Here is a 12,758-nt window from a genome sequence, read left to right as displayed (position 1 = left end):
ATTCCATGCCATCCAACCCTTGCTGGAGGCATGCACCTGTTGCCGTGGCAGCCCTTCTTCCTCTTGCCCTTGGCAGAGGTGATGCATATCGTGGAGCAATTCGAGCATACTGTGCCTCTCTCTTAGAAACAGAGAGCCCGTAGTCAGGCCCATTAGCTACTCACAAAGGAGTAGTGTTGACAGACCAGCTTTCCACACATAATCTTGATATTGTCACCTTGATAAATATATATACACATATTATATATAGGAAGAAGATATTCTTCACATTATACGTATTATATATATGAAGAAGATCAGATTGAATCTGCTGAAAAGCAAAAAAAAAAAAATAATAATAATTAGAATATACTGTATGTGAAAATTTTGATATATATAATATGAAGATGATATATGAGATTGAATCTGCTGAAAAACAAAGAAATAATAAGAATATACTGTACGTGATAATCTTAATATTTTCAAAAATATCATTGTTGTTGTTGTTTTTGTTGTTGTTATGTAGCAGGTGCAGTATCACTGAAAAGATTCTATTCTTTCTCTGTTTGATGATGACCAGTCCGGTTGTCAGAGGCTTTCTTCCTATCACTACAACATTAAAGAACACACGACTGGGACTCTATATTATATGACCGTGCACCACAAAACCAACAAAAAGTCGCACACACTGATTTTGTGCAAGGACTGAAAATAGGTGAAATGGGTCAACCTAGCCAATCTGGAGTTTTTCATATTTTCTGAAAGACCAAGTCTTCTTCTACATTATGCTAAGGTTTGGAGTCATGAAACAGACAGAAAATTGTGTGTCTAGCCGGTTTTCTCGAACATTTTTTAGTAGAATAGTATATAAAGGTGCGTCTTACAGAGTCCCTTTTCATTTCTTAGAAACCCTGTACATACTCTCCGCTTTCAACTCTCATAACTTTAGAAAGGATGATGCTACTGCTTTGAAAATTGGCAGTAATCATAGACAGAACATGTTAATAAAGCATGCTCAATTTCAGCTTAATCTAATAATCCCTTCATTGTTGTTGCTTCGGTGGTTTACATCCTATTTTTGTCACATCCATCACACAACTTGCACGGCTTGGTAAAGATTAAGCATTTGAATAGACCGTGTACTTCAGAGTCTCAGTTTTCTCAGTTCATACTTTTCCAGAGTGTGTACTTTCTGTCCAATTTCAGGATAGGTTAGGATAGTCCATATGAATCGAGTTATACATCACTTTAAAGCTGAAAGACTGCTCTTCCAGAATCTGCTCGTAAAAAAAAAAAAAAAAAAAAAAAAAAAATCAATGTCTGGCGACTTTTTGTTGGCTTTGTGATGCAGGGTCACATAATAGTCATAGAGTATTACCTTTTTGCTTAGACGAAGAAAATTTTGAAAATCATGTTGACCTGTTTCTGCATTCAAACTCTAAATGATAAGTATGTATCAGCTTAAAAAAAAATTTAAATTGTCTCACATAACAGCATGAAGGCATTTTTTTTTCTCTTATGAAAGAAATATTTTATGAACAAATGTTTCTGTGTTTTTGTTTCCCTTTGTGATTAATAAGAGTGGAAAATGTGAGACTTCCCTAGTAACTCCACCAATAAAAAAATAAAGCAAAGCTGATTTCATACCATAAACTGGAGGACTCTGAGAGCGCAGACCTTTGCCAAGCAGCTCATTTCCACCATAGATCTTGTTCTTCCACAGAAATCAGTGATTTCCAACCATACACTTGTATCTACACTGTATGCATGCTAAAAATCACCTGATTTCTCAATACAGAAGTCTCTAGTTACGTCATCAACTTCGCCCTAGCAGAAATTAGAGCATGCACTTTAGTTCGCGTATGCAAACCTAAAAAAAAAATATGCAGTTTGAACTCTCACATTCATTGACCCTGCCTGCCAAAATACTGAGAATCCTTCATAAAATCCATAAAAATTCCTGGATCACGACCAAGATTCAATCATCAGTTTCTTGTGTCATTCTCAACCTTTCCTGCAAGTTTCATCCAAATCCGTGAACAACTTTTTGAGTTATTTCGCACACGGACAAACCAACCAACAAATAAACCAATGCCGATGAAAACATATTACCTCCTCCCTTGGCGGAGGTAAAAAGGTATTTTGTAATCTCATACTGAAAGTGCCTTTCAGAAAAAACATCACTTAGCATGTCTTTGAGGCTTTCCAGCGAGTAAAACAGTGCAATTTAGTGCTAATACAACCACATCTCTTGATAAACCACAACACCACAATATCAAATCAGAGTGAGTGGGGAAAAGAAAGAATCGAAAATTTCAACATAAAAATAGAATGTCAATGATGGATGAGGTATTAAAAGTACTGATACATTTACTGAAAAAAAAAAAAACAGTAGTTTTTCTTTCATTGCAACACAACCTGTCTACTCCCACAACGGCAGACGAATAGATGGAAAGGAAAGTTTCAGCAAAGAATAAAAGGAAATAGGGCTGATGCATTAGATGCCACATATTACCATCCAGGTAAGAAAAGAATGAAGGAAGTTTTTCAGAGTGTCTCTGAGGTATTATTGTGATTAATGCCACGCCCAATGACAGCTAAAGTTCTGAGAAAACAAAAACGTGGGGAGGGGGGAGTGTAACATGAAAGAAAAATGCATCAGGAGGGAGTCATTATGCAGAGATCCCCTCGGGGCAGATCGCTAAAAGGAAAAGTGTAACTAAATTCCACCGGGCGGTGAAGGACACTTCCAATTCAACAAGAATTCTTCCTTTTTGTTGTTGTTGTTGTTGTTGTTTATTTAATCCTGTTTGCAAGAGAGTGCTTTCCCCATGCCATTACAAACAAGACCAAGAGTACTGAATAGAAAGAGGTTTCTGCAGATTAAAAACACACACATAAACACGTAGATGTATCCTGTTTACTCGCGGAGCTTTGCTGCGACAATAGATCGGTTTACAAATGCATTCAAATTCATGCCTCCTATTGATCCGAATGGCCATTGACGGCCCATTCATTTTACCTTCTTCGTTCATGTCTATCTCTATGGCAGAAACTTGCCCCGGACGCATCCGCTGCCATTCAATCGAACAACCCTCCTAAACTTCTTGAGGCAGCCTGTTTTGTTTTCACGGAGGTGTTTTCTGTTTGTTTGTTTTGGTATCCGATTGATAACCGCTGTTAAGGTGCATGAAGAATATTGAACGCACTTGCAAACTAGCACAGGAACAATCCACATGCATGGACATGTTATAGACATTTTCATATATGCAATAACTTGTCAGAACAAAGACATAGTGTCATTGTGGCTAATTTTCAGCAGTTTAACCCTAAAACGGCCGGGGGGGGGGGGGGGGGGGGTGAATCAACCACCTTTCACATTTTCCATGATCATTCCGTCATGCAATTTTTTTTTTTGACCACGTCGCTAACCGACTTTCAATACTTCCAAGTCTTACACATATGACACCACTTTTGCGAAAATTGGGCATACCGATACAATGCTGCACGACCTTTAATACATGCTTTTCAGACTGAAAATGGCTCAAAAACATGATTTTGTGTTCAAAGTCTACGCAAATAGAGTTTTTTCACCTTATTCAAAAAGATATGATTATTTTCACTTTCAATGGCTGAAATCCAATAAATTTTAGCACAATTATGATTACTAAAATAGGTTCTGTAATAAATTTTGTGGGAAAAAATGAAAAAAAAAAAACCCAAAAGATCAGAAAACAAGGAAATACACAAGAAGTTTATAGAACAATAGAATACATAAGAATTAATTTTGATACCAGATTTTTTTTTCAAGTGCATTTTTAGGAATGCTACAAGGAATAATATTCAATAACCAAAAATTAGGATGCTTGTAGCTTTATTTTCTGAGTTAGAGCAAAATTTATGATTTCAATCATATTAATGTAAAATATAAAAATGAAAAATTCATTTTTTTTCTTTTAAAGCTTTTTAGATTACACGACAGGTAATGCATGTGCCAATTTTCATGGCGATTGAAATGAATTTGATACTACATGGTTTACAAGAGAGATCATACCTAATACACGTATGTTCCATGCTATTCGAACAAAATAAAACGAAACAAAAGAAACAAAAAAGATTCTGAGGAAGCCAGATGCACGTAACAGGAACTGCCAGTGGCAGCTTTTCTGCACTTTCTTTTTTTAATTTTTTTGTTGAATTGTTAATCTAACACCGACCCCTTCCACTCTCGACATGCCAGGTTGGGGTTATAGATCACTGAACCTTCTCGCAACTTGAGCAGGAATCAATGGACCCGGAGGATACTGTTCAAGCAGCAACATTAATTGATGCAAGACCAAGTCATATTAACAGCTCGCTATTCTACTTGTACCCGATTATCTCATGAAGAGGGTGTAGAGAGCACCTAACCCGACTTAAAGTGTTCCCTCCTGGAGAATATCGGTTATGAAAAATTCACTCCGAGGGCCATGAATAATCTATGGGGGTCTCGGCTGGAAGTTGCAAAATATCCTACCCATTCCATCGGGGCATGTTTCATGAACTTCACAAGAGCGCTGTTGCATTACCCAGGTCCTCTCTGCTCGAGGTACCCCGGGTTAACATGACTTTTCATTAATGATTGAATACAAAGCACGGCTAAGAGTGCTGAGTCAAGAAAAGTGGTTAATCACATGAATAACAGAGATGAATATTGCACACTCCTGGAATGAAGAAAAGGGCGGCTGAGGAACACAGATTGCAAAGAGGGCATGGGAGTCTTGAATTATGAGACAAAGGCAATCAAAGAAAAACAGACAGACAGAGAAACAGAGCAAGAGAGATGGACGAATACTGTAAAAGTGGAAATTTTCGCGATGTTGAAATTTTCGTGCATTTCGCGCAACCCAAACCTAGCGCGAAAATAAAAGCACGCGAATATTTTTGCTTGCCATATGTTCCAGTAGCTGATGTCTTGATTCCGCGGAATTAAAAATACGCAAAACTCTTCTTAACCCGCCGAGTGCAAAAAATTAGTCCCGCGAATATATCCACTTTTACAGTACACTGTATAAGCTGTTATTTTTGCCAGGGTTTAATTTTTGCGAATTTCACAAATCACTGTTGGACTGCGAATTTAACAACGTGCTAAAATTGTCGCCATGTGCTGGGATAAGAATGCACCTGTGATAGCTTCGGTGTCAATTCGCAAAAAAACTCACAAAAATACCTGTGACTGCCTCTTTCGCAAAGGTATCTGTACGTGAAAGTAACAGCTTATGCAGTATAAAAGTGGGAGTCTACAGTTATGAGAGAGAAAGTCAAAGAAAGACAGAGAAAGATAGAATATATCTATGTCAGGGTTTTGAGTTACAGTATATGAGAGAAAGCGGGTCTCTTAGTATTCTCTCTACCAAGTACTCAGAACTAAAGTCAGTTATAACTTAACTGCATTTATCACAAACAGAAATGAACATTGCAAACTGTAAAATTAGAAACTTTTGCGTATTTCACAAGAAGCCAACACTGGCAAAAGTGATATATACATGAAAATTCTGTCTACATTTTTTGGAATATAGAGAGAGCACAGCTGATTTGGGTCATAAAATGACATATTACCTTAAAAGTGGAAATTTTCCACAGCGTTGCAATTTTTGCGCATTTCGTGTAACCAGAAACTAGCTCGAAAATAAAAGCACGCAAATATTTTTGCTTGCCATGTGTTCCAGTAGTTGGTGTCTTAATCCTGCGGAATTAGAAACACGTAAAACTCTTCTAACCCCGCCAAGCGCAAAAAAAAAATAATAATAAATTAGTCGCACAAAAATATCCAATTTTACAGTATACAGGGTACAGAGAGAGACAGGGGGAGGAAGAAAGAGAGAGAGATAGCGAGAGGAAGAGAGATGTAGGAGACAAAGAGTTAAAGATACACTAAACTTATTCTAGTCTGTCAAGGACCTCATTGGTATGACTTATTCAACACTTGAGAGAAGAAGATATCTTCTTTACACTGAGCCTGGGCACACTGTGCCTGTCAATTGTACTCAAGGGACTTTTGGCACTGCACGGGTGTCTGAGTTAATATTTGTTATTTCAAGAAATGGCATGTTAAGGATATTAAGATTCCCCCAAGGCACCGTCTATATTACAGGCAGTTCCAGTGCATGAGCAAGTTGCGTGGTACAAGGATTAAAGGGATGTTGTACTTTATTCCCCCCTTTTTCTAGGAGACAGAGGACGAGTAAGTTCCCTATTAGCATACATATATGTAATGTGGACTTAGCTGAAGATTAGTTCAATTTTCAGTAAGGAATACCTGAGGACCATCAATGTTGTAATACTTTTAAAGTTATCAAAAGACTTGGTTAATTCTATCTGCTGCCCTCTCTGGTTGGTAAATCTGTAACAATTTGTGATGACATAAAAGTAAAATAATGTACAGAAAAGATTATAGCAGGAGTTGAAGTTATGAGACTCTTCACTTTTTTCCTTTTTTTTTGATACTGGAGGTACACATTCCCTTGACCTGCCATGGAGACCCAAATTGTATCACATGGCAAATACCATTCAGAATGCCTTCTGAAGGAGCAAGGTCAAGGTCTAAACATCTAAGAAAAACAAGGAAAAGTAGAAATTACGCGGTGCGTAATATATGTCCCCGCCGGAAGTAGCATTTTGTAACAAAATGTGCAATATAGGTAAAAAATCAAGGTCAAAGGTCAAAGAAGTCAAAGGTCAAAATTCTGAGTAGAAGTTTTGAAGCCCTCACCTAGTGCCATCACATAAAGCAAATGGAATCGAAATTGGGTTAGAAATGGTGAAGGAGTAGCATTTTGTAGCCAATGTACAATATAGGTCAAAAATCAAGGTCAAAGGTCAAAGAAGACAAAGGTCAAAATTCTGTGTAGAAGTTTTGAAGCCCTCACCTAGTGCTATCATATAAAGCAAACGGAATCAAAATCGGGTTAGAAATGGCGAAGGAGTAGCATTTTGTAGCAAAATGCACAATATAGGTCAAAAATCAAGGTCAAAGGTCAAAGAAGTCAAAGGTCAAAATTCTGTGTAGAAGTTTTGAAGCCCTCAACTAGTGCCATCATATAAAGCAAACGGAATCGAAATCGGGTTAGAAATGGTGAAGGAGTAGCATTTTGTAGCAAAATGTACAATATAGGTCAAAAATCAAGGTCAAAGGTCAAAGAAGTCAAAGGTCAAAATTCTGTGTAGAAGTTTTGAAGCCCTCACCTAGTGCCATCACATAAAGCAAACGGAATCGAAATCGGGTTAGAAATGGCGAAGGAGTAGCATTTTGTAGCAAAATGTACAATATAGGTCAAAGGTCAAGGTCAAAGGTCACAACTGAAATTCTGTGTAGAAGTTTTAAAGCTCCCATGTAGTGCTATCATATAAAGCAAACAGAATCAAAATTGGCTCATAAATGACAGAGAAGTAGCAAATTGAACATTTTGATCACACACGGACGCACACACGGACGGACGCAAGGACGGACGCACAGACACACACACGTACGGAGCCCGTTTCATAGTCCCCTGCTCGAACTCGTTCGGCGAGGACAATAAATTTTGGTGCAATTCATATTTAATATACCTTTTATATATTGTTCTACAATTGTGACATCACAAATTGCTTTAGGGTTCTAATCCGGAGAGGGTGACACAAGGAACTAAACTAAACTTTAAAAGTTTGTAATTTCTGAACAGCCTGTCTCTTCCCTTCTTTCTTTTTTTGTTGTTGTTGAACTTTCAGAGTTTTTCCCCATGAATCTCTTTGCAGAGAGAAACTTACATAAAATACTGTTTTTTCCCTCTCCTATGTGCAGTCTCTTTCTATTAGCTCATCTTCTACTAAAACCCCTCCCCCTCTCTGACCCTCCCCCCCCCCCCCCCCCCCCCCCCGTAACTAACTTATAGTGGAGCGGCATAGCTTGAAAAATTAGAGGAATTGTGCATTTTATGATAAAAGCACCAAATTTCGCACACATGTTGACAATGACATTTGAAATAAATTCAGATATTGGGCCATCGTAAATAGCGCCCTCAGCGGCCATGGCAGCCATTTTTCAAAATGGCCGCCATAAATGCCATTTTTCGTAAAAATTTACAAATTTCAGAAGGAAAAATCAATAAGGATTTACAAACAAGTGAGAAATAACATTTTAAATAGATTTGAATATTGGGCCACAGCAAATTGCGCCCTCAACGGCCATGGCAGCCATTTTCAAAATGGCCGCCATAAATGCCATTTTTTGCAAAAAAAAAATACAAATTTCAGAAGGGAAAACCAGTAAGATTTTGCAAACGAGTGGGAAATAACATTCAAAATAAGTTCAGCTATTGGGCCATCGTAAATAGCGCCCTCAACGGCCATAGCAGCCATTTTTTCAAAATGGCCGCCATAAATGCCATTTTTTGCAAAAATATACAAATTTCAGAAGGGAAAATCAACAAGATTTTGCAAATGTGTCGGAAATAGCATTCAAAATAAATTCAGATATTGGGCCATCGCAAATTGCGCCCTCAACGGCGATGACAGGGATTTTTAAAATGGCCGCCATAAATGCCAGTTTTCGTAAAATTTTAAAAATTTCAGAAGGGAAAATCAATAAGATTTTGCAAACGAGTGGGAAATAACATTCAAAATAAATTTAGATATTGGGCCATCGCAAATTGCGCCCTCAACGGCCATGGCAGCCATTTTTTTCAAAATGGCCACCATAAATGCCAGTTTCCGTAAGATTTTACAAATTTCAGAAGGGAAAATCAATAAGATTTTGCAAGCGAGTGGAATATAACATCTAAAATAAATTTAGATATTGGGCCATCGCAAATTGTGCCCCCAATGGTCATGACAGCCATTTTTTCATAATGGTCGCCATAAATGCAATTTTTTCTCTGAATTTACTAATTCCACAAGAAAAGTCAATAAGATCTTGCACTCAATTCAAAAATTCCGTTTGAAATATATCTTACGCCTATGTATTACATTATTGTAAATAGCGCCCTCAATGGCCATTGCAGCCATTTTTCAAAATGGCCACCATGGATTCCATTATTTTTTATTTCCTGATTTCACAAAAGGAAAAATCAATAAGATTTTGCACACAATTTGAAAATCATGTTTGAAATAAATATTTGTATTAGATTATTATAATGAATATTTGTATTAGATTATTATAATACTGCCCTCAACGGCCATTGCCGCCATATTCCAAAATGGCTGCAATTGTCATAATCATTTTGTTTTAAAAAATGGTAATTTCAGAAAGAAAAGTTAACAAATGTGTACATAAATTGAAAATCATGTTTAAAATCAAACAATATATCCAGGTTGCACTAACTCTAGAAATTGTTCCTTCGCCAATTTTCAAGAAGAAAAAAAAATGCTAATAACGGTAATTGCAGCCATTTTCCAAAATGGCTGTCATAGATGCCATTTTTCTTTTATGAAGATGTCCTAATGCCGGAAGAAGACAATAAACATTTTTTTGCGCGAGTTGACAATTACATACAAAGAAGTTTAAACATTGAGCCATCATAGGCTGTGTTCTCAATGGCTATTTCAGCTATTTGTCAAAATGGCTACAATACACTCTTCTTTTTCTTTTCTTTTTTTGAAAATTTGCTTAACTTTAGAAGGAGAGGACAGTAGAATACTCACAGAGACATTGTGTAATCTGAAATATGGTGTTAAAGAAATCATTTGAGGAACAACTAAAATAAACAAGTCAAATGCTTAGCGATTATATCTCACCAATGATGAATGCATATTTTAGGTGGCAAACATGAAAAATTTCCGAAAAAGAGTAATATGAATATCCAGGGATAATGGCGCCATATATCAACTTTGACAGTAACACCATATCAATGAATACATGTATATGGGACTATATGACGTGTATCTAGTCTAAAATCTAACTTCCTAAACATTCTTAAGACATTCTTAATGGCCTTTCATTTTGCGAAAAAAAGTTAATTTACTTTATGCTCTGCTTCCATAAAAACACATACATTTGATATCCATACTGTTAGCCGTCACACGCGAAATACTGCAATTAGAACTAAACTGAAAACATGAATTTAGAACTAACCCATCAATGAAACCTTTTTTTTAATCTAAATTTCTTTGAACACCAGATTGCATTAGATATAATTGCTCTTTAGCAGTATTCTATTGCTTTCTCCTTCTGGAATAGGCAAATAAAAAAAAAAAGGAGTGTGTGGAAGCCACTTTGACAAAGAGCTGCCATAGCCGTTGGGGACGATGTTAAATTTCAAATTCAAATTCAAATTCAAACTTGAATTTATTTGAATGTCTTTTGTCAATTTCCACAAGAAATTGTATTGTCTTCTGGCATTATCATATTTTCAAGAAATAAATAGCATCTATAGTGGCTATTTGGAAAATGGCTGCCATGGTCGTTGATGGTGCCATTTGTAATGGCCTCATATATCATTTTCTTTTGAATATGATTTTCAACATATGTACAAATTTCATTGATTTTCTCTCTGAATTAGCAAATCTTTCAAAAAAAAAAAAAAAATAAGAAAGAAGCAGACATCCATGGCGGTCAGCATGGCCCTTGAGGGCGCCTTCTAAGAAGACCTTATGCTTAGATTTATTTTTGAGCAGAATTTTCAACTTGTTTGCAAAGTCTTATTGACTTTTCCTTCTGACATCAGCAAATTTTTTTGGGGAAAAAAGGTGGGGGAGGGGGGCATCCATGGCAGCTGTTTGAAACTTGGCTGCTATGGCTGTTGAGGGTGCACTTTTGGATGGCCTATTATCAAATTCAGTTTGAATGTAATTTTCCACTTTTGTGGAAATTCTGATTGACGTCTGCAACACTTTACGAAAAAAAAAAGACATTCATGCTGGCCATTTTGAAAAATGGCTGGAATGGCCATTGAGGGAGCAACTTGCAATGGCCCAATAAGTTTACTTTTGAATGTAATTTCCCACCTGTTTGCAAAATCTCGTTGGCTTTCCCTTCTGATTTTAGCAAATCTTTTCGAAAATATAGCATTTATGGCGGCCATTTTGAAAAACGGCTGTCATGACCGTTGAGGGCACAAATTCCGATGGCCAATATCGAGATTTATTTTAAATGTCATTTCCCATTTATAACCAGAATTTCATTGACTTTTCCTTTTGAAATTAGCATTTTTTTAAATGAAAAAGTGGCACTTTTGGTGACCACTCAAAAAAAAATGGCTGCCATAGCCATTGAGAGCGCAAGTTTCAATTGCCAAATATCTGGATTTATTTTGGATGTAATTTCCCGCTTCTTTGCACAAAAGTGAAAAAAAAATTGGCTTTCCCTTCTGTAGTTTGCATTTTTTAACAAAAAAATGGCATTTATGGCGGCCATTTTGAAAAAAATGGCTACCATGGCCGTTGAGGGCGCAATTTCCGATGGCCCAATATCTAGATTTATTTTGAATGTACTGTAATTAACATTTATGGCCAAATCTTATTAACTTTTCCCTTCTGAAATTTGCAAAGTCATCGAAGAAGTGGCACATTAGACAGCCATTTTAAAAAATGGCTGTCATGGACGTTGAGGGCGCAGTGAACAATGGCAAAATATTCAAATTCATTTTGAATGTAATTTCCCACTTGTTTGCAAAATCTTACTGGCTTTCCCTTCTGAAGTTAGCAAATGTTTTCAAAAAATGACATTTATGGCGGCCATTTTGAAAAATGGCTGCCATGGGCGTTGAGGGCGCTATTTTCGATGGCTCGATATCTAGATTTATTTTGAATGTAATTTCCCATTTGTAACCAAAATCTTGTTTACTTTTCTCTCCTAAAATTAGCAAATTTTACGAAAACATGGCATTTATGGCAGCCATTGTGAAAAATGGCTGCCATGGACGTTGAGGGCGCTATTTACGATGGCCCAATATCTAAATTTAATCTGAACGTGATTGTCAACCTGTGTACGAAATTTGGTGCTTTTATCACAAAATGCACAATTGTTCGGCTATGCCGCTCCACTATTAGGCAACTGCAAGCACAAAGACTATATCATTAGTAACTGCATCACCACCTATAACACCACTTTCACATGTATTTGCCACAAATATCAATGCAATCACTGATGCAATTGTCATGACCCCAAGTGCAAAAAATCATTATTACGAATGGCATCCATGCTAATGCTACAACATCATTACAATGCTCATCACCAAGGCAACAACCAACACCATCATCACAATGCTATAACCATCATCACCAATGAAATCATCAAGCCACCACCTCTGACAACATGTTCATTACTACCTTTTTTTTTATCGCTTCTTGCTCGACAAATATCATATCCTTCGGTTCATTTCTTTGTACGGTACACAATGTGCCAGGATTGATACCATCTGCTGATACTGTTTCCAGTCATCTGGGGCATCGAGGGGTCGGCATCATTTGCCCATTTTCTGGTGCAGGCACGTGATATTGAGTGACCACTTCACCGGGCGAACCACCCTGCTCTTTGCGATGAATGAATGAAGCAGGATCTCTTTACCTGCTCGAGTCGTGCCTCCCTCAGATATAAGACCCTCATTTCATGTCCCCTCAGAGGGACAGAGTGTTTTTGCCTCTTACTACAGAGGATGGCACGATTACACACAACACTGCTCATCTAGACTTGTCAATCAAACCCAGGTCAGCTGATCATGAGGCAGATGAGCTAACTATTGAGCCACATCGCCGCCTTCGCCTGACAACCATGATTAGTATAATTATCACCATAATGCTCACAATCACAATTTACCCTACTGATC

At 37.1% G+C, this 12,758-nt stretch overlaps 1 protein-coding gene across 1 annotated transcript in view; it reads right to left on the bottom strand.

The window, feature by feature from the left end:
- Window positions 1–12,758, bottom strand: part of LOC140242963 (RING finger protein 17-like) — a 152,810-nt gene that overhangs the window by 51,644 nt on the left and 88,408 nt on the right. The gene's annotated exons all lie outside the window — the stretch shown is intronic.

The sequence above is a fragment of the Diadema setosum genome, chromosome 19 (assembly GCF_964275005.1).
Source record: "Diadema setosum chromosome 19, eeDiaSeto1, whole genome shotgun sequence".
Lineage (NCBI taxonomy): Eukaryota > Metazoa > Echinodermata > Echinoidea > Diadematoida > Diadematidae > Diadema > Diadema setosum.
This window is presented reverse-complemented; position numbering and strand designations above follow the sequence as displayed.